The sequence below is a fragment of the Cotesia glomerata genome, linkage group LG3 (genome assembly GCF_020080835.1).
Source record: "Cotesia glomerata isolate CgM1 linkage group LG3, MPM_Cglom_v2.3, whole genome shotgun sequence".
NCBI classification, from domain to species: Eukaryota; Metazoa; Arthropoda; class Insecta; order Hymenoptera; family Braconidae; genus Cotesia; species Cotesia glomerata.
Genome location: NC_058160.1, coordinates 23,604,860 through 23,629,804, shown reverse-complemented (window position 1 = coordinate 23,629,804; position 24,945 = coordinate 23,604,860). Strand labels below are relative to the sequence as shown.

The 24,945-nt window shown below is 30.9% G+C and overlaps 1 protein-coding gene across 2 annotated transcripts in view; it reads left to right on the top strand.

Annotated features, from left to right (window-relative positions):
- Positions 1-24,945, top strand: part of LOC123261785 (GATA-binding factor C-like) — an 83,023-nt gene that overhangs the window by 41,660 nt on the left and 16,418 nt on the right. The window lies entirely within an intron of this gene.

The following is a 24,945-nucleotide window of genomic DNA, read 5'->3' as shown; positions in this document are numbered from 1 at the left end:
ACGGATCTATTTACACTCCCCACTTGGTACCCACTATCAGCATTTTTTTTTTTTTTTTTATTTAATTTAGTATTATTTAAGAATTCTTTTAAATTTTATATTAATTCTTCTCAAAAATATCAGTATGAACTTTTTGAAAATTTTTTTATTGATGAGTAACAATTAATTATTTTTATTGAATAGTTCTAATTTAGATCTGTTAATAAACAATTAGAAAATCAGTGAAAATAAAATTCTTTATAAATTATTGGTAACAATTAATTCATTTAATTTTGTTTTAAAATAAAAAAAATCTCAAGTTATCTCAACTCCTAAGCACTTTCATTAATTTATTCATCCGCGAAAATCGCGTGTACTCTTGCTCCAGTGACTAAAAAGTAATATACCGCGATTAACTCCATCATACATTGTACTCTTGCGTGTAATTTATAAAATTAAAAAAAAAAAGTAAAATCAGTGAGAACAGAATCTCACTTTTCATTGCACGTTTGGCTGCACATGCCGAGTAGACAACACATCAAAAAACTATATTAAATATATTAATAATAATAATGGTATCGCCTCGGACTGGGTTTTCACTTTAGACTGAAAAAATAGTTATTTTTTTTTTTTTTTTTTTTTTTTACCTGTATGGCGGACGAGCCGAGTATCCACCCCTCGATGCCGAAGATAGCAAGGGTTGAAACGCAGCCCCTGTTCTGTTGTGTGTGTGCTCGCCATGTTCGATTCGATGCAGAGATAACGATCAACAGCTGGAAATTTTTCCATCTCTTTTATTCACACAAATATCAATATATATACACACGGATACCTTTTTTTTTGTTTTCTTTATAAACATTGGGGGGTAGTTCAGCCTTTATATATTTTTGTAGGCAGGACCGTTATTCTCCACCCTTTTCACCATAAAATGGCGTCGTTCGAAATAATTTCCATCGTATGTACATAAATTGAAAACAATTTTTGGAAAAAAGGTTCAAATTTTCAACTGTCATAAATTTTTTTTCAAACAACAAATTAAAATTCTGACTGAAAGATGCGAGATAGGGTAAAATTAAAACAAATCTTTTCTGTAGTGAATTAAATTTCTTTGAAAAAACATCTCTTACAATTTTTTCGAATCTTCAATATTTGACCTAGAAATTAAATTATATAGAACATACATTAAAAACAATTTTCGAAAAAATGGTTCAAAATTTCAATTTCTAGTAAATTATCTCAAGAAAAAAAATTAAAATTCTGGCTTAAAGATGCGAAATAAAATAAAATTAAATGATATCTTTTTTGTTGAAAGTTAAATTTCTTACAAAAATTGTAATGGATAATTTTTTTTTTCTTCAATATTTGACCCAGAAATTAAATTTTTACTAATGAGCAATTTAAATTTCTCCGTACTTTTAAAAAGTAACTTGGTCGTAATTTTCTCACCACACTGGACATAAAACCGTTAACTGTTCTAAGAACTGAGTGCTTAACTTAACTTATTATACATAAAATAAAAAATCCAGCCTTTTAAAAAATTCCTCAGTGAAGCAACAATCTAGTCCTAACTCTTGTCTTAAATCCTAGCCTCTTTACGGCAAACCCAGAACTCAGTACCTAACCGGTAAAGTTGCATGAGTTTGCTAACGACCTGTAGTCTCATTAATTTAAAATACTTTTTTTGTCAACTCATTGGATTGGTCCACGCACGGTCCTCGGGATTCTTACCACTAATCTTATCCTCTAACTTTCTCCTCTTCTGCCCTTGCGATTCTTATCTCATACTCCCGCGATACAAGTTACTGTACGGTCCTCAAAAGAACACACTGGGCATTCCTATCCTCTATCCAATATAATACTTATAACCTAACCCAGCGTTAACGTTCTCCATACCATGCAGCACCGTTACATTATCCTCGCGATGCTCCTATCCTCACCCAGCACCCTGGACTGGATAATATCGCGTTATTTTAAACCGATCCTAAACTCCAACTTACACATACACTTATACCTATCCTCGTTAGCGAACACACCCAGAATTACGATAAATACATTTTTATCTTTTCACATCTAATAGTACGGTATTAAATTAAATTAAAACTAATTTTATAATTCTATACATTTTTGTTTAAGTTGTCTCATTACTTAATTTTATTGAATCAAAATTATGGGTATGATATTAAAGGTATACAACAAGAAAAAAATTATTAAAATAAGAGAACGATTATGACAGAAGTTCGACAATTTTTTTTAAATTTTGAAAATTTTTTTACAATCATTCAAAATTATTTAAAAATTAGCTTTTTTTTTAGTTTAACATTCATCAAAAAATTAATTCAAGAAAATGAAAACTTTTGAATCAAGTAAAATTTATTTGAGTCGAAAAAATTTCGCTTCATAAATTTTTATATTCAAAAAATTTAAAATTTTCTAATTCAAAAAATTTTTAATCAAGAATTAAAAATTTAATTTTTATTGCAAAGATCTTTGAAATTGAAAAATTAAAAAACTAATTTCTAAAGAGATAATTAGGATCCAAATTTTTTTCTACTTTCTAATCCTTTTTAAAAAATTAAATAATTATTCTTAATTCAATTTATCCAAATTACAAAATTAAAAATTTTTAAATGCAGATGCTAATTTATTTATTTTTTAAATAAATTTAAATTATCCTCAACCCTTAAAAATTTTCGAATCAAGTTAATTTTTTCCGGCAGTGTATTACGTATCATAAATATATTTTCGGATAAGAATTTTCGATAATGTTCTACAACAAAAGCAAAGTCCTGCAGCTTTTTCTCAGCTCGTGGTATCCGAGGTCTCGGAGCGTACGAAAGAAAGGTCTCGACCGTGACATATTGTACGTTGACTTGCGTGTGTGATGCAAAAGTAAGATTGAGAGAGCGAGAGCGAGAGCAGCCGCGCGTGCGAGACAAACTCTTTACATACACGAAAATATATAGACAAACGCGTTATATAAATAACATGCGCATGAGCTATAAAATATATATTTACCGAATGCGGTTAAAAGGCACATAGCATATAACATATACATATCCATATATATATATATATATGCTATGTGCTACCAACGAGGTCGACCGAGTAGAGAGTCCTGTACCGTAGATACACCTATGCTTCTCTTCTAATATGTATAATAAACATATATACACATATGAAATTTTAACGTGCAATGGTATAGCTGTCGTCTGTCTCCACGAGTATTTCGCGAATCGCGTTTAAATTTATAACACACGTCCACGAGAAACGTGAACTGAAATATTCAAACTAAACCCGAGGAAAGATTCAAGTGATGGGTTAAAGCGCGAGCGAAACACCAAATTTTTTTACTATTCTCACAACTATATTCTTCCGTTTTATTTTAAATCAAAATTGAAAATAAAAAAAAATTAAATTAAAATTAAAATGTGAGACAGATTTTGGATTCCCTAAAATTTTTACAGCCTTGTCCAGTCGTGACATTTATCCAAATAAAAGTTTAAAAGTATGTAACACTGTACTATACTGTCGAACGGAGAGTAAGAGGCTCGAGAGTAGATATTATCGTGGGGCCGAGTAGGTTCAGGTAGCTGCCGGGTGATAAAGAGCGAGAGGATGCTGCACCATCAGCAGGGTTTATCTGAAGCATCGCTGTTGCTCCGGAAAATGAATAGTTGCTACCCCGTTCGCATTGTCCAGCTGATACCGCATTGTCTGAGGCGCTAAAGGCTTCATATACATGCCAAACCTTATAATATAATAGATTGTTGTTGTTGTTATTATTATCATCATCACTATATACATTTAACTTTCATACTTATTTATTATCAAAGAAAAAAGAGATAAATATAAATATATAATATAATATAGTAATACAAAGCCTGAGGCAGTTAGTTTTCACTTTCGATTAATTCTCTCCTGAGTACCTCGTACGCAATTGAATTTTTTCCTCGAATCGGTAGATAGTTCGAGCTGTAATACAAACGATTGTTTGGCTCAAGGCTCCGGCATTCCGCGAGAAGACTTCTCACCTTCTTCCTCTCACCATCACCTCTTGCATCTATCTGAAATACAATATATTATATTTTATCATATTATACCTCCAATCTGTTCTCATATATTTAATTCAGATTCAGATAGCTGCACCGGCACCTCATTCTCTCTCTGTCTCTCTCTCTCTCTCTCTCTCTCTCTCTCTTGAAACAACTAAAATATAAATATATATATATGCGGAGCTTTAACATTATACCAGGATACCGCGGATACGTCGCGAAATTGATAATCGATTCTTCGCGGAGAAGCGAAACCGGTGAACGCCTACCCTCTGGTACCCGCCCTCGATCGCTTTAGAACTTGATTCTTAAGCCCCGAGACAAACTCACACTCTCTCATTTCGGTGTAATAAATATAAATACGGCATATGCATATTATTCCTATTGCGGTACTCTCTGGTGCTTTCGCGAATTCACGGCTTTCACGTTTAGTTAGATTATTGTACGAACCACGTTATAGTTAATATAATGTTGCATTATAAATAAGAGGCACGGCTGAAAATTTAATGCGGATGCAAAATAGCTGTTATGCAACTTCAGCCACTACCACTTCTACTACTACCAAATCCCGGCTAAATTTATTCGCTAAATCCTTATGTGCTTTCTTTTACTTTATTTTATTCGCTTCTATGCAATACTTTTTTGTTTTACATGTTCGAGGAATAATAAATATTTATCGCCGTTGTTTTTTTACGGTAAATAAATTCACGGATACTTATGGCACGTTTTAAGAGTGTAGTGTAAAAATTCTTATAATTTGGCGTATTTATAAATAATAGTATGATCTTATTAAAAATAAAAAAAAAAATTTTATGTAAAAAATCGTAAAAGATGTGTACTAAAGATACGAAAAATTTATAATTTTGAAAATAATTACTAATGATTACATTCATATTATTGCGTGAAATATTCATTTTTAACAATAGATAATATTTAATATTAATTTTTACAGAAATATGCAACGCAAGCATGAATTTAAAGTAAATTAAAAAAATTCATATTTAAATCATTATTACCTTAAAATTCATACAAAGTATAACCTTACAAAAAATTTTTCTACATTAATAATAAAGCGATTAATATTGAAATTGGTGACTAAACATATCCATTATTGTATTTAGTTGACTGTATTTGCACCACCTCGCGGTAGCGTAGTTGTACTAAATAAAAAGAGCGATCTACTAAAAATAAAAAAAAATTTCACTTATTTGTCTTACATTGTGTAATGCAAGTCAACTTCATCCACAGTAAGTAAATAAACGCACCGAAAAACAAGAAGGGTTGAGTAAAAAATCTCGCTTGCGTGTCGTCGAGATACTTGTAAAGATTGAGTATGCACCAAATTGAACCCTTCTGAACAGAACATAAATAAAAAAAAAATATTAGCCCAAGCATTCTGTCTCATAAAGCTCTCGGGTCGTAGTTTAGTTGGCCGGAATAATTGTCATGGAGGAATGCGCTGGTGAATGACATCGTGTAACATTCAATTAAATTTTTTGCCAGTTAATATAACTCAAACAATTCATCATATCATGCGATAAAATATTTAGATCGACAATCTAAATCTAATTTTTCAGATTCTCAGTCCGATAATTTAAATTTTATTTAGTGAAAACTATTTTTAAATATAAATAAATGCGCCGGGATGATCGATTACAATCTGAGTGACGTAAATGATTTAAAATCTGGTGGGTTTATTTATCGTTTTTGGAATAACAATGAGTCGAGAGATTGACAAAATATCGGGCGTATGTATGAATACCGAATGTATTATATGAGAGCTTAAACGAGCAACACACTCATCCAAATATACACACATATCTGCAGATGTAAACGTTTTATTTGTCAAATTTATGCGGTGCTCCGGATCGCCCACAGTCGGAAGCAATTTACAAGTTAATAGGTTACCATGATTCGTTCGGTGAATCTCTCACACTTGTCTTGTATATTGCAGTTTATTCTTTTTCTCGAACGGATTTTTCGAGGTCTGCAGTCTTTGCATCCGAGCAGATTGCTGAGACTCACTTAATATGAAAGAGAAGTATGAATTTATTTCGGTCAAGCTTCTTCCGAGCACCGCCCATCTAATTGGCTTGCGCGTCACTTCTCGTCTCTGTTTAAGATCAATCCAAGCCCTTACCCAAATAACTACCATGCTGATGCTTTAAAATATTAATTTATTTTGTTAATTTCAACTAACTTCTATATTACGAGTTATATGCTGTTAAAGTTATTGCACCGATGGCACTTTATTAATTCTGAGAAAAAGATTTACAGAATTATATTTTTATTTGATATGAGAGCTCGTTTATTATTTTCAATTGAATTAAATTTTCCTTATAAATTCTTTTTAATATTTATACCTGTTATTAAATAATTTTTTCAACATTTGAAATTAAATTTATATAAAAATTTTTATGTTGGTTATTTTTGGTTCCAATTTTTTTCACAATTAAATCTAAAAAAAAAAAAAGCTCGCCCTCTTTTCTCCCATGTGTTCAATGTTGCATAATAAAACAGTGAATAAATAGATGGTGCGTATGACCATAGTGCTGAAAGATTTTAATTCTCGGGTTAGTATGATCTGAGTTCTTTAGCCGACATTGATTCTAATGCGACATACGATGATGGTTCAACTAAGCTCGGACCCCCAATAACTCACGTTATGTATAATGAATAATGAATAATGAATAATGACAATGACAATATAAGGACAGTATATATGTGTTGGGCATGATGTATGCATGAGACCTAATGTTACACACGGGAGCGCGTTTGCTCGGAGACACTAGACTCTAGTAGTGTAACACTGGGGATTGGGGGTAGGCCACCCCTTGGGAAGACCCAGGCACACAACCGAAGGGAGCGAAGATGGTTTAAGCAACGGCTGTCGAGGGGCAGCTGCGCCTCGCTATCATTGGCTAAGATCTCCGCAATCCCATACCCTCCCCAGCAATCACGAGGACCAATCCTACGTCTGGCTGGAAGGGTAGCTAGAAAGGTACCGATCGGAATCAGGGTGTTTTTGACAATTCAAACATCCCATTATATTACTATATTGTACATTATTTCATTCTTCCTCCTTTCTGCTTTTCACAATAACTTTTTCTGCTGGGTCTAGTCATATTGATCAGCTAAAACGTTGAGAAGGCGGAAGCTGAAGTGGATAAATTAAGGGTTTTTTTTTTATTTTTTTTGTTGAATTTTAAATGAAAAAAGCCTTGGGTAAATGAAAGGAGAAAAACACTGTGTCTGCATGGGAGTCCATAAATCTGCTCGGCTACCAGGTCTGCGGGGGAGTTCATGAACAGTCAAGACAAAGAACCAAACCCGGAAAAAAGAACAAAAGAAGAAATGTTCATAATTAAATAAATGACCAGCAGAATAAACTCATGATGATTTTTCGTTGAAAAATTTTCTGATGTGACTATATGTGAACTGATGTTAAAATTAGTGTCACATGGGTGTATACAGAAAAAAGAAAAATTACTGCTCAAAGTACAATTAATAAAAACTGAAAAAATTACAAATTTTTACAAACTCGGTAAGAAATACAATTCTAAAACTACATTCGAAACTATAAAAATCTATAAAAATTTTATTTGAAACTGTAATTGTTCCAGTTTTTTTTTTTTGGAGCTCTTCTAATAAATACAGAAGTTGTAATTATTAAGCCATATTGCATTAAATCAAACTTGATATGTTTTGCCATGACTTGATAGGCTCGTACATAATTTTTCGACTAAATTTAGTGTTGAAAATTTCCAACAGGTGTCGCATGATCCCCAAATAATCTCCTTACAGAAGAGTTAAGTTTGAGGTGTTAAGTAATAAAATACAAAATTTTTTTTTAACTTTCATGTAAATGAACCACCAAGCTAGAACAGTTTTGTTGATTGCATTATGTCTACGTGAAAAGTGGAGGTGTTTGAGATAAGAAATTGGAGCATGATTAAAACAAACAGGAATTGTGACACCGAGCATTTTGTCAGGTCAAGAGTAATCGTTAATGTGCAGCGGTAACAGCAGCTCTACCAACACTGCAACAGATATCATACATTGTGGGTGTAGTTAAGTCATGTATAGATATATATATATATATATATATATATATATATATATATATATATATATATATATATATAGATATATATATATATATATATATACTGCCGGTGTTGGGCAAGTGACACGCAAAATTGCACCTTCGGTTCAGTAACCACGTCCACATGACAATGTGGGTGAGGACTTGACGACTCTCTACTTCTCGACCAATAAATAACTCCGTTCTGGCAGCCATTACTTGTCACTCACCCCTATCGCTATCGTGTCTACTGGATAAAATTATTATTTCTGTAAACTAAAAAAGGTTCCGATTTATAGCGATTATTTTTTCAAGTCTGGTCTGACGAAACGCGATTTAATTCGCGATTCGATCCACGTTCATAATTAATGGAGACTGTCTGCGTCTTTATTATTTTTGTGTTGAAAATCTAGATTGAGTTTTAATATTTAACGGGGGTGAACAACCGCGCCTGCGTTTTATACCAAATTACGAGAATATCATTGCGCAGTACGGATTGAGAATGACATGCGCGAGCTAAGCTGTTACATTGGTGGGTTTGCGCGACTGCGCGAGCATATTGACTTTACGAGGACTGAGATTCTCATCCCAGTGTCTGGTGCTCTGGTAGACAAAAGCATCACGGAAAAACCACCTTTACTTTGTATTAATAAAACGCATCCTCTACCTCTATTTCTTCCGAGGGTTGAGTTAAAAATATTCCAATCAAGTTTCTTTAATTTCAATGTTGAAGTTTGAAAATCCTATAAAAAAACCTGAAGCATATTATATTTTTTGAATTTTTTATGTTGAGGAAAAGATAAAATAATAATTTCAAAACCTTATAAAGGAATACTAGAAAGAGAATCAGTAAAAAATGATTGAATTTTTCAAATTCTTGCGTTTAACATTAAATCTTGTAAAAATTCACAGTTTTTATTTTATTTTACAAAAATAACAGTAAGTTATTTGTAAGAATTGATTCTCAGTAATTTTTCTATTTAATTAAAGTCAAAGAAATTCACCAAAATAATTTTCTTGGTTCAAAATTTCTCCTCTTCAATTAATCAAGTTTTTTCTTGTCAGTCTACATAAATCAATTAAGACTTAATATTTGACATTAGACACTACAGTTTTAACAGTACTGAAAATTTTTTAATAATAAATTTTTCAACAATATATATTTTTATTATAAACAAATGCTTAGGGCACGTATATTTAGACTCAACAAGCAATATTTATTATATTTATTTAAATAAATACCAATAGTAATTTGGACTGGACAATAAATTGGATATTTCATTTTGGCGGGCAGTATTTATGAGACATGAAATAAACTAAAGCCACTTTAAACCTCGTTATTACATTTAATAAATCAGTAGCCAACAACTTAAATCTCATATGGATGGAAATAATACTGCACTTTTAAATAATAAGCTTCTTGAAATAAGAGGCTATCAATTGATCGTTAATTAGTTATTGCTACCTAACGAGTAGCCACAATATACAATATTCAGCGGATGGAATTGTTTTATGCTGACAAATGTAATTGTATACGAGTTTAGCGGACTAAAAAAGGGAGCGAGGTATTACTTATTTTATTAGATAAGGAGTAAAACTCGAGAATTAATATAAAAAACATACAACATACAAGATATAATATCAAATCACATAGAGTCAAGTGAGTTAAGTCCAATACTCAGCACACGGCTCGATTAAGATTCAAACGAGGCGCCTCGGTGGAACGGCATAAATCTCGAAAGACCAGACCGGAGCGTGAATATTAGAAGGCGGGGTGGTCTTTGCCTCGAAACGATTTGTTTGGGTCCTGCTGTTCTTGCACGTCTACTGATTATCGAGTAGCTTTTACTTTGTGTATGCTGTATGTTTATAATTTATAAGTATTTACGCTGGAATCAGTAAGAGAGTGTATGTGCATGTGTATGTATATTTATGTGTAAGTTATATGGATGGATAAATACCTGGTTTTTTGCTCTCCTTCCAATCATCCCAGCATGTGTGAGAAGAAGCAATATGCAATATACGTACACCCATGAAAAAAATTGTATTTAACTGTTATGGTTAATTTTATGTTGTCAGTTTAACTACTGGTGTTATTTATTTTTAAACTTTATTTATTATTGTGTTGAAAAAAATAACTTCTCACATTAAAATTACCAATTGTATTTTTTTTTATGAAAAATAAAGTTTAGACTTAAAAATTTTGCATTTATTTTTAACATCTTCATTTGAATTTAAAAATTACATAACATAAATTTTTTCATGTAACTATGATTAAAATGATTCATTTTAAATTACTGTTATTACACGTTCATTTAATATTTATATCCAAGTTCAAGATCGTTTTATATATATGTGCAAGTTCTTAGTTAGTCATTAATTTTTTTTACTTATCAAGTATTTACTTTTATTTTTTAGACAACATATGTCTTATTTATAGAAAAATTACTCATAATAATTGAGAGAAAAATCATTCAAGTAAAATCTCAATTAATTTATAAAAATTGAAAGTTATTTTTAATTTCTTGAGTTGTTTATTTACTCGTTTGGTAAAATATCAACAAATTACATTCTGCATTATTATTTATTACCTATGCTACATATACTTAGATAAAAAAAAATGTCAACCATATACTTATGTACTTATAAATCCGAACATATAAACTCAAAGAAATAAACGGCATATATACGCAATGAAATTTTTCGTTATATTATTTATATCGGATTAATGATACTCGGAATGACAGCTGAAATAAACTATGAACAAATTACAAGTTTACGATTAAACGTAAGTGCAATTATAAATTTTTCTCATCTAAGTCGTTTGGCCGAGACAGATAGCAATGTAGTTAAATATAATATAAGTAAAACTGTTTTATTGTGCTGGTAAAGACCTAACCGTATGATAGTGCTTTGGAAAGGTAAGGCCGAGCAGAGAGCTGTAAACTGAGAAAAAGAACACAACCAGAAGAGAACACAACCCAGAATAAGAGTCTAATGTGTGTATATTACACTCGATATAAACCCATAGTATAGATATTGTAAACTGTATAAGAAAGAATACAAGTATTAGTATAATACTATACGGTACCGAAGGCAACAATGGCGACAACATAATGACGCTATAAATAAACAATAATGCCAGAGTGTATTAGGAATAGTGGCGTTATGCATTAAATTGATAGTTTGATATTATATACTTAATATTAACCTAATGATACACTCACTGAGATTTATTTAAATATTCATATTCCGTTGTTGTATTATTTTTTTAATCTCTTGCATTATTGGGGTAAGAAAAAAATACACGCGTTGCAATAATTCACCTCGGGAGCCACGCGAATCAGATGCTGAACTTTCTCTCTTATTATCGTCATATCATATATCACGACCTTTTTTCGTAGTATAGCTTCATGCCCGTGACTCTCGAAAATAATTCTTCTAGCACTTGCTGGATATGTACATGCTGCTGATTAGTTATACGTCCGCGAGTTATTGGTATTTATATCAATTATATTGCTAGCTTGCTATCACTGGGTAAATTATGGTGGGATAAGCTTGAGAATAAATTTTAAATTATTGAGCTCTAATTTTTTTCATTTAGTTGAATTTTAAAAAATAAAAAATTTTTTTATAAAAATATTTTAAACTTTTAGATGATAAAAATTTTTCTTGTCATAAAAATTTAAAATAATTTGTAATAACTTCAAGTGTTATTAAATTTAGTGAAAAGTATTATTTCTATTATTGGAAAAACTGTCAAGACAAAAAACAAAAATTACTTTGTGAAATTTACTGAAAAAGAAAATAAATAAAATAATTTTTTAATGATTAATTTAAAAATTTTATATTGAATAATTTCACAAAATTTTAGTTGACGGAAATCGAAATTAGTTCAAAAAATCTTATCATTTTTCTCCTCCCTTCTCCACGGATTACCATACTGAATAAACTTAGCGTTATTTAAATTCAATTACTTATTCAATAAAATGAAAATATTACCTACTTACGTAAAGGCACGCATAATATATGCATATTAAAAAAATAATTTATTGTGTTAACCAGTAAAGTACATACGCAATTCTTGCACAATTTAAATTCTGTTGAGCTTTTTTATAAAATTAATTTAAACATCGTATGAAAAAACAATAATCTAAAATAGAACGAAATAATATTGGGTAACGTATCCACCGTCCAGAAAATAAAATTAAATAAATAAATTTTTGACAAGCAACACCTGAGTAGAGTTAAGTGACAGGCAAACAAATAGGCGACTAAATTAATTTTAATTCAATTGGAATTATTAAATTGTAATTGAGAATATTGTATTTGTATCATACATACTCATTATACATTATGGATATAAATATAGATACACATACTAGACTTAGACGATATAGATAAGGTGTGGGTGTGCGTAAGAGGTCCATAGCCTTCGTAGATCGCGGCCAGGTTGGGTGTGGCCGTGACTAAAAGTTCACTGGAGCACCAGATTATATTTATATTTATATTATTTCTTACCTATAGTGTTTTACTCCAGACAATAAATTAAGTCCATAAGTATTACTAGCGATTTATTTTAATTACTGCAGATTTATTGTTTAACATTTTTGTGTTAATGTTAATGTATTAAATTAAAAATTTGTTGCTATACTTAGTGTAATTACTAATTTTGCTAAATAATTATAAAAATTTTATTTTCTAAGTAAATTTTCGAAAAATATTTTTTACTTATCACTAGGGCCAGGAAGTTGGCGTTTTTTATTTATTCAAATTTCAGGTTAAACATATGAATACTCATTTAAACAACTGCGAAAGTCCTGGCCCTACTTATCACTAACTTGCTTGAAAAATGAAAAGAATTTTTTGTTGATTAAAAGTTAATTAAAAATTAAATTAAATAATACAATAAAAATCATTAATGAAAAAATTGTTACTGCCGATCATTATTATTCTCTCAAGTGTTAATTGATTAGTGAGCTCATCTCACTACAAACATTTATTTCATAATTATAAATATCAATAAACTTATAAATCAATAATAATTACAATAGCACAATGATAATCTTAAATAGGTAATTATTTGAAATAATGAAATATTATAAAGTAGTAGTGATTCATCCACGGTTGCGTATTACGATCCTATATACTATAAAGTGCAATTATCCGTTTGAACGCATCACTTGACTCGACTCAACTCGTATCGGTGTGGTAATTTAACGCTTTTCAATGAGCTCAACTATTTTCCGATAATTAACATGCTTGCTGCTTAACGTTAAGACTTTGCGGCTAGCCGTTTAAACTTTAAACACATATTGTTTTCTCACTTCACTACTAACTACTAATATGCATGCTTGTTATCTACTTCATATATGTGTGAACGTACATGTGGAAAATGTATAAAGACTAAATTACATTTAATATATTATTTATAGAATGTAACCTCCCACTCGTTAAGAGCTAAGACTACGAGATGTTAGAGCTGAACCCCGTAAAGTAATAACCGATATATTCTCAAGCTTACATTAAGTGCAATAAGAGAAATCATTGCTTTTATGCTTGCATCTATAAGTATGTATTAATAAAATCTCCTCTAGGTAAATCGATAATATATGTGTTTTAATGCAATTACTCATTGACAATACCGTACATTTAATATTTAATACTAAATTATTTAATACTCAAATAGATTATCATTTTTTTAATAGTCGATAATAGCTATATTTAACAGACGATAAAAGTTTATCTTATTTATAATAATAATAATAATAATAATAATAATAATAATAATAATAATGATAATGATAATAACGTTTATCAAAAATTCTTACGTACAATATTCATTTTTATCTATTCAATTTACTAGTTAATATTATTGAAATGTCAGAAGGAATCTGAAGATAAGATTAATTTTTTTGTGATACAGAATGGGTTCTTTTTTTTTCAAAGAAAATTACTATAGGATTTGTTAATTTTAAATAATTAAAATTTTCAAAACTAGTTACAATTATTGAGGAAAATTTTTTGTAATTTATTATTATACTTAAAATAAATTAAAAATGGTAATGTTTATTCAATTTTAGTAAAAAGTAAAAAATTAAATTAATTATTAAAAATTAAAGATTCCAAATTATCTTGATTAATAAAATAAAGCTAAAGCTTGTAAATATATTTTAAAAATTTACTGTACTAATTTAACTTTATAATCAGTATTTATATACAGTCACCGTCTGTTGGACCACGGGCGATCTAAATATTGAAATTCCTTTTACATTTATTACTCTAAATTCTAAGCGGTTTGTATTGAAATTTTTGAGCTTCTCTATATTGATTATCGATTTTTGACGTCACTTATCCTTGATTCCTCAATCGTCTGGAAAGTAAAACTTCTTGCAACATAAAACAGAAAAAAAGTATCGCACATAGGAATAATAAATATTACAAATAAATGAAATATATACAATACATAGGACATTATAGACATTGAGGTGTTTAAAGAGTAATGTACAATATACATAAAAGCCTGTGCTGCTGATGATTTAGATCATGTCGTTTGTCTGGTGACGCTTTTGAATTATAAATCGATATTAAATATGCAGACTGAAAAGTGACTGGTTTCTAGCGTGTTTATATATTGTCACGACGTGTCTATATATATACAGTATACATACGATAGAAACAACAACGATGACGGTAAATTATAAATAAATAAAAATAAGAGGAGAAGTGCATACATATATGTATATATATATATAATATGTGCACGCGAAACAACAATACCAAAGGGAAAATGAAGTTGCCTAGTCGTCATGTAACTCTCAAGTGGGTGCGTCGTTTCACTATTCACTTTACACTATACAACTAAATGTTATGTTTATACACATATATATCTGCTTATGCTCTTATCTCACTCTCTCTGTGCTAGAGACATTATAAATCGTGGAAATCACGAGGAGAGACGAGAATTACATACGCTAATGTCACTGGCATCCATTAATTCTTCTTTTGCCACTGCACAATATCATTCATTATATAGATGTTTTTTTTTACTCAATTGTCCTTGAAAGTTACTCACTCATTAATTAAATGAATATTTTATTTAATGCTGTATTAAAGCTTAAGCAGTAACATCTGAGGATAGTTTTTTACGTTAAATACATTTTAATTAATCAAATTCGAGCATTTTTTAAAAATTGTCCCTAACTAGTTTGACAGTCAAAGGATGTGGTTTCAATTTTCAATATCTTTTTTTAATAAAGTAACCATTACAATTATTATTATTGTCAATTTTAGCATTTAAATAATATTCAAACAAATTTTACAGTTTTAAGCATAAAAATTTAAGCAATTTCAAATGTTTAAAAAAATATTAAGCTATTTTTTAACTTCCCGCTAAGAAAATTGAAAATTTTCAAAAATCGGGAAGTTATTGTTTTTACCGCGTTTTTCGAAAATCGAGTTTTCATCAGATCTCGAGGTTTTGAGGTCCTAGGGAGCTTCCCTGACTATTCCCGCGATGGTGTCTGTTGTGTGTGTGTGTGTGTGTGTGTGTGTGTGTGTGTGTGTGTGTGTGTGTGTGTGTGTGTGTGTGTGTGTGTGTGTGTGTAAATCTCTCATAACTTTTGAACGGCTTGACCGTTTTGATCGCGGTTGGTGCCATTCGAAAGGGTTTGACTAAACTTAGATTTTGAATACAAGTTGGACCGATTCGGACCGATAGATTTTGAGAAATCTTAAAAAAACTGCGAAAAAAAATTTTTTTAAATGTGGTTTTTTTTTAATAACTTTCAAACGGCTTGACCGATCAATTCCAAAAACTAATCAGCTCTTAACACCAAAAAACCACGTCTATCGCCACCAAGCCGGTCAAAATCGGTTGATTCGTTCGTGAGTTATCGTTGACGAAAGAAATCGAAAAAAAGTGTTTTTTTCGAATTACACCGAAATTTCCGGTCTGATCAATTTGTGTTTGAAAATATATTATAGAATTTGAAAAACTGCGTCGAATGCCACCAACCGCGTGAAAATCAGTACATTCATTCAAAAGTTATTGCGGTTTGAAAATTAAAAAAATAGTGTTTTATTAAACTTCTATCAGTTTTTTGAGCTGGGAGAGCTCAAAACTACACGAAAATTATTTTTTTGAGCTCGAAGAGCTCAAAAACGTAATAAGTGTAATTTCGAGCGTTTAATTACGAAAGTAACGGAAAGTTGCAGGGATGGCCTTCAGGGTCAACCGTTTTCCTATTTTTTTTTGTTCAATTTTAAGTTAAAAAACGGAGAAACGGACTATAAAAATCGAAATTTCTTAAAAATAACTTGAAAAACTTTTACACAATAAAAATGATTTAAAGTTAAACAATTTCACAGGACTTTGTAACTTTAAATTCAAATTTCGATCGTAAAGCACTCTCTGATGCTTCGCATCATGAGTCGTGCAACATAAATATAATTCACATGCTCTTTCCTTAAACTATACTGTAATAATGTTGAAGGCTAGACTCTCCTTAAACTTTTCTACAGATAATAAAATAAAAATCAATTCTTACTGTCGCGTATTTGAAACAAAACAAAAACTTAAACCGAGGTGATAGAATGTTTTGTTTTACAAAACGAAAAAATGTTTAGATAAACTGACACTAGTCGAACAGCAAAAAAGTTGTCGGTAGCTGATGGTGAAAACGACAATGTCAGAATCGAAAAATAAAGCAAAATAAGAAAGGTAAAAAGATACGGAGAAAAAGGGTTAAAGTGTTCAGACGAGAAGACAGTGGGTTTCGGTAGCCCGATGCTGGAATAAATTTTATTTATATTCTATTGAAACGAGGAGCGAAAGCGATTGGCCTTCTTCTCGTTCCTTTTGCAAACGCCCGGGGGGTGCACCTTGTAATTTACTACCTACGCGAGTTCCTTCTCCTCTTATTCTCGCGTAAGCGGGAAATGTAGCTTCGAGTAAAAAGCTTCAATTGAATTTTTTTAAATAGAATATAAACATAAAAAAATATTACAGCCTCCAAGTTGTGCAAGCCAAGGTAGATACCGTTACTATATTGTTCGTCAAGTTGTTAACTATATTTTTTTTTAATTACCAATACAACAAAATTTTCAGTGTCACCTGACACTTGTTAGATTTATGGAAAAGCTTATTATTATTAAAAACAATTTAACAAGTTAAATTTAGATTTCTCATTGAATGGCCAAAGTTAGATTGCCCAATTCTGGCTCAAGTCTGGGTTGCCAAAGCTAGGCATCCCAGTCTTGGCTAACGCTCGGGTAATCATTGAGTCGGCCAAGGCTAGGTTGCTCATAGTCTTGGCCCGTCTGGATCGCCATTGAATGGCCATGGCTGGGGGACCCAGTTCTAGTCCAAGCTCGGGTAATCATTGGGTTGACCAAGGCTAGATTGCCCAGTCCTGTCCCAAGTTAGGGTGACTCTAGGCTTGGCCAAGGCTAGGTTATTCAGTCTTGGCCCATGTTAGGGTTACCATCCAACGGCCGAGGTTAGGTTACACAATCTTGGCCCAAGTTAGGGTTACCATTCATTGTCCAAGGCTAGGTCATTCAGTCTTGGCCTATGTTAGGGTTACCATTCAACGGCCGAGGTTAAATTACACAAACTTGGCCCAAGTTAGGGTGACTCTAGGCTTGGCCAAGGCTAGGTTATTCAGTCTTGGCCCAAGCCTGGGTAATCATTGGAATGGCCAAGGCTGATTGCCTAGTTATGGCCCGGGCATGGGACAATATAGGTTTGCCAAGATGGGCTTCCCAATAATGTCCCAGGCATGGCCCCGTCGTTCAACTCTGGGGCTTCCTGTATGGGATTGATTCTTGATTTAATCAACTATTAAATCAATTTTTGTTTAACGCGACATGTTAATTAACGTAATGATTTTCAGAAAAAATAAAAAATTATTTTTTAATCTCATACATAGCCTGATACGGCCATATATGATCAGATTCGGCCAAATATGGTCATATCTGGCACTAAATAAAAGTATAAACATATGATATAAGTGAATTAAATTTAAATACAAAAACTTTAAAAATCTGAAGTCACGAGTCTTAACAGTTAAGTGACACGGATTCGACGGATGATCCTTGTACTTCACATACACACATATGTACATATATGTAACAAAACTGTTTATCATATAGATTGGCCACTGGTAGCCCGGTAGCTCACCGTGATCGTTTCTCTTCTTTATACATCGCACTACTGTACACAATATAAGTACAGTATATATTAAATGTATTACACACATAAATATGTAACGAATCAGCGTTACGCCTCCAATACCATGCCGCAGATTCAATTCAATTTTTATTTCAATTTAAATAAACTTGAATTATCTAAACTTTCATCAGAAAATTATCATATTGGCATTCACAACTACAAAAAATAATTAGCTGAAAAAAAATTTCATGATGTGTGATATGACGCGAGAGCATTTCGAAAATGTCTAAAGACGATCACTTACTTTTTAATGTGCTCGGTCAGGGTTTAGTTCTTATCCTCGAACTCATCAATTTACAAACTAAGTCCTGCATGGATAAATATATTATTTTATGAATAAATAATACAGATAGATCGAGTATGAGTATAAGTATGAGTATAAGTGTAAGAAGGTGAGCTAAAGACAGAGATAGAAGCAAATATAATATAAAGGACCTGGCTGGTGTGGTGTGCAGCTCACCCGTAGCCAACAGCTAGTGTTAGGAATGTGGTACCACTGCTTGTCACAGTCGTGCTCACTAATACACAAATCTTATTATTATATGTATAATATATACGAGTATGTTAGTTATGGTTATAGTTATAGTTATAGTCTATGTCCAGCATCTAGTATGTAGTATGTTGTATGCAGCATAGCTGGTCTGCTCATATGTATCATGAAATCATTGCCTCAGTGTAATACTCTGAAGCTTAGTCGTATTTTGTATTCTTATTCTTATTCTTATTACTTCTGTATGATACCAACACAAACTTATGATGATGATGATGATTCGTTACTGCCTACAATGTAGTCTAGGAGTTACACACAGACATAACTTTAGCAACATTAGGTACACATCCTTTCATAAATATACTCTCTGACACAATTATTTCCATCTTCACCTTGATTGTTGTGTGTGATGCGATCCGCGATCCCCCTTGGCATTTGACGTACGTTTAAGACTTTCGAAATACGCTAGCTTTGATGTTATAAGTTATATGATATTATTTGGCCAAGATAATATTTATTAACTGTTGAAATATTTGTCCATTAAAAAAAAAATTAAATATCGATAATAACATTATTTTTAAAGCAGATTTTTATAAGTTAAATGAAAAAATGTTGTGGTAGTCTTATAATTTTTGATTGAAAAGTAATTAAAAAGTAATTTATCATAATAGTTTTGTTCTATTGATAAAATTTAATGTTAACGACTTTCGTAATCAATAAATATATTTTTTATATTTAAATGATTATAGCACCGTTATTTTACAATCTATAAAATAATTTTTATTATAACTTTCAATAGCGTAGAATTAAAAAATAATAATTGGTGCTAAGTATTATATATATATATATATATATATATATATATATATATATATATATATATATATATATATATATATATATTAAATTTTTATGTTACCACGTACAAAGTAGCTTTACTCCCCACCTATATAATACCGTTCAATTAAAAATTCTCATTTGTGTGTTTGTTACACACATCTATGTATTTACATTTATTCCCATCTTATAAAATCGATAATAAAAATTAAAAATTTACTAAAATTCTTTAAAAATCACACATCTTTCATTCTACGGTGATTTTTTAACGATTTAGAATAAAAATAATCATCGGGTAGTTTTAACAGCGAAGTACACGGAGAGAAAATAATAGATCTTATTCCTATGTTAGAATGGTAACCATTACTATGTTACATAGTAACGGAAATTTTTGTGAGAATCCTGTATAAATTTGCTGATAAAAATCTTAAAAATTGTAATAAAAATATGAACAACCACTCATTTGTTGCGGAATTAAATTCTGAACATAATGATGTTTTTTTTTATATTTTTGATAAAATTTTCAATTTGTTATTAACAAAAAACATGAACAAAATAAAAAATCTCAGTTTTTCGTAAATAACCCAATAACTATTGGTGATATCAAAAATCGGAAAAAAGATCCTTAAAAACAATAATTTTTATTTAATGTTGAAAGTAGGGTTCCACGCGACTTTTGTCACACGGTCGCGCCTATGCTAAAATCTGACGGCAGTTGTGTTAATAACACATGGAAATTTTTATCAAAAAAATAAAAAAACAACATTATTATGTTCAGAATTTCATTCCGCAACGAATGAGTAGTCGGTCATATTTTTATCACATTTTCTAAGATTTTTATCAGCAAATTTACACAGGGTTCTCATAAAAATTTCCATTACTATGTAACATAGCAATGGTTACCATTCTACATAGAAATAAGATCAATTCTTTTCTCTCCGTGTACCCGAAATGTAATCGGGGAGATCCAAGTTCAATTCATGGCTTGGTCCGATCTCAATTTTTTTTCAAAGTTGTTCTTATATTCAGTAGTAAATTTTTACTGCAACTTTCATTACTAAAAAAATAATAATAATAATAATAATAACAATAAATTAAAAAAATCTATACTTCCATACAATAAATGTATGGTTATTAATAATATAATAAGTATCAAATGTTCTTCAACCTCATTCAAGCTGTTAATAAATAACTGTTGGGCAAACGAGACAAACTCTCGACTCTCACAGCAAGCAATTTGTATCCTGATTGTAACAATGTTGCCCACTGTATATCCGCGATAATGCACACTATCGTCCTCCCTCCTAAGACTCTTATAACGTCAATCGGACATACGCGTAGTCGAGGGCTTCTAGTCACGATTTAGTCAAGGATAGAGCAAGAGATCCTTATCCTCATCTTATCTCTCTTACTACTCGTGGTCTCTACTTGTTCAGTGGCTCTAACAAATAAAAATATGTATAATAATTTATAACCATAATCACATAATCACTCTAACTCTCAACTCTCAATACAAGTCCAAAAATACGTAGTTGTCCCGATCCGGAATTCTGGATATGAAGCTCGATCCTACTTCTTATAATACACTAATGTAATCAACTTATAATGACTCTCAAGCTAATATAGTGCACTTAAGTCCAATATAATACACTAGTTAGTATGTAGCATCCAGGTACCAGATATACGGACTAATTATTCGTATCGTGTATTTAATAGCACTGCTACTAGATTACCAACAACTCCCACATCCACAAGGATCTTACATTTATTTAATTTCATTTTATTCCCATGTCCAATGTCCGATAGAATTCTTGTTTCATTTTATTCCCGGTACACTCGCTCTCATTTAATTATGGCAGAATAATAAAACAACATATTTATAGAGTTCTACTTAATTAATTTTACGGTTTTTTAATACTTATTTATGTATAATACATTCGTTAGTTTGTTATAGTATATAATATAATATAATATATAATATTATTAGTATTAGTACTGGGGTCTCAGTATTGAGAGTCATTGCAGGTAATTAATAATCATGATCTTTGATTGCCCAGGATAAGCAAGTTCATCTTTTCTGTATCCGAGCAGATAAATTCAATCCAGGATTATTTTTATTTAAAGTGTAATCAAATCCTATACAATAAATAAATTATTTGATTATTTTTAAATAAAATAACAGAACATGTGTAATTAAACGTCTTTACGACTTTTTAATTTCCCATGGTGGTCAGTCCATTAATCAAAAAACAAAGTAATTATAATTTACAAAATAACCAATAAAAACTTTTATATTTATTCACTCAATTTTTTCGCACTTTCTACTCAATAATTACTTTTTTAAATCGCTTGACAGTCGTTACTTTTTTTTATTAATTACTTGCATTTTATGTCTGTTAAATTTATTTAAATTTAAATTCAATAAAAATTAGTTAACTTTTTTATTTAAAAATATAAGTATAATTTTCCTTAAAAAATAAATAAAGAAACGATCGATTTTATAAGTGTTCCATTACAGACACATTAAAAACCCTGTAAAGTTATAATAGTTGTAAAAAGTATATCTAAAGTTGATATAAAAAAAAAATGAAATAAATGAATAAGCACTTGACGATTTATTATGCAGATGGGAAGTTATTTCCAGGGTATATTATAGTGACCGATCGGGTGCAATCAGGACGTTGGTAATTGCTCCAATATACTGATGGCAACCTCATGTAGATATATACTGAATAATACTGCATACTATGCAGGATAAGGACATGCATGTACACGATGACGACGACGAGGAAACCGGTTGGCCACGAGGGAGGCCGCCCGCCCAGAGCCCAGAGATACACCAACTCCGTATTATATGACATTTGTGACGTTTATCTTAACATTCTCCTCACTCTACTCTCTTTATTCTTGCACTTAATCGTTTACTCTTTATGTACATAACCATTTCATTTTATTTTATTAATACCCGTGACGCTAGGCCGATTTAAATCTAAATAAATACTCCGCAACGAATCCATGTGGATTTTATTTTAAACACTGAAAAAAATTTATATTAGGATTATACGTCTTACAGTTAACTTAAAAAAGATTTATATTTTTTTTAATCATTTAAGATAATTTTTAGTCTTATAAAATTATTATTATTTATTCATTTATTTATTAATCTTATAAACTTTCTTGTTTAGTTAATTTACTCCTTAACTAGTAAAAGGTATAGTAAAGGAAATGGAGAGAATAATCGCGAAGCAATGCGTGTAGATTGTCCCAGTTGACCGTTGACTCGTATCTGATTAATTATCTGCCCAACATTCTCTTTCTTCTTCACTTAAATTTAAACAATAAATAACAACAATAAATAAGTAATAACCAACAAAAATAAATATAACACAAAATGCACTCGATAAATTTACATCCTATAAATTAAACCCTAGTTTTGGTTAAAATTCACCTCTTTCATTAATTTATCTTCCATTTCACATACAGCATACAGATATAATACATCGAAGCTTTTATTTAAATAACGTCGGATTTTAGCAAAATTGAAATCGGGGCTTTGGAGCCATGGTGAAAAATCTTTTGATCGAACGCGGCAGATTTAATAACCATTAGCCAGAAGGTGCTTTAGACTGCGCAAGGGGTTGCCCAATCATTTTCAGGGTGTCAGAGATCTAGAGCACGATAAACCAGTATATTGATGAGGTTCTCGTATTGATTCCTGAGCTTTTCGACTACAGACACTTCTCACCCCTTGTCCTCCTCCTTCACCCTTCTCCTCGATCCTCCTCACACTAAACCAAACCAATACTCTTACCGCAGCCCTCGACCGCCCTTTGGCCCTTCGGCGACCTATACTAAGCCCAAGTTGATAAGATCCCGGTGATAGAGCATGATTACAACGTTTCTACCTCTACCAGCTCTAAGACTACCAATCTTGAAATTTTTCGTAAAAACCAAGCACCTATTCAAGTGTAGCATATTTAAGTGGAAAAGTTTGTTGGAAAAAAATTTTATTATTATTTTTATTTTTAATATTGACGTTAGGCGCAACATTGATAAATTTATAATAGTAATTTAATATTGAAGCTTACTTAATCCTCAATTTAAAATTATTTTTCATAGATAATTTCAATGACAACTTTTCGGTAAATAATTTTGCATTATTGGTGATTTTTAAAATGAAAAAGAATTATGTAATGTAAATTCACTGAAAAATTCAAGAAGTTTGAAAAAAATACTATGATCAGCTTAAGCCAGGAGTTATATTTTTAGGGGTAGAGCTCTCGACGCGTAATCGTGAAGATTCAAGTCCCATCCCAATATTTTTTTCAAAGTTGCTCTTGTACTTTTTCAGTAAATTTTCATTGTTATTTTAAAAATCACCAAAAGGGCAAAATTATTTGTTGGGATAAAAAGTTATAAAAAATAATGTAAAATTAAAGATTGAATAGGCTTTAATATCAAATTATTATTATTATTATTATTATACAAATATACTGTCAATTGAGATTGTCCTTGTTTGATAGACTAAAAACATATAATGCACCTTTCACTCGACTCTCAATCAGTCAAATGATATTTTCTTTCTTGTATAAAGTATATAAAGTAAAAAGTATACAGTATACAGTATTGTACTTCACTATTATATATACTGAGTGGAGGATTTACGAGCGATCACATTTTGATGCACTGTAAGAGTGGAGCCACTCAATAAAATACCAATAACTCCCGCGAGTGTTCAACAGACCGAAGGTTGTCTACAATGCCAGGTAACATACACACCAGAGTGTGCTGGTATCTTATATATGTGATAGAAAAGACAAGACTATACATATATATTATATACATACATCAGTGACATATAAGAAGACATGCGTACACAATCCCAGTGGTTATTTTTTTAATCTCTTTTCCTTGGACTCCTCCTTCTTGTTCTTCTCAACTCGCATCGGGCTCTTGATCGCCGGAATGCCTTCGATAAAATGTAGCATGTCATCTTGTATTGGGGGTTAAGTGGCCCGGAGGAAAAGTGCCCAGGTATGCACGCGCCCTACTGCCGGTCTTATTTTATAATATTCTGTGCACTAATACATATATACATTTTTTATAGCAATAATAATGATCATAGTATAAATGATAGACTTATGTGTGATGGGAAAAGGTAAATAATAAGGTATAGTTGCCTCAAGAGGGATAATAGACCTTTTTAGTTAAGTGTTTGCCACTCGAAAGTAAAGGATCGGGCTAATTCAGAATATAGGTGTCGGGATAG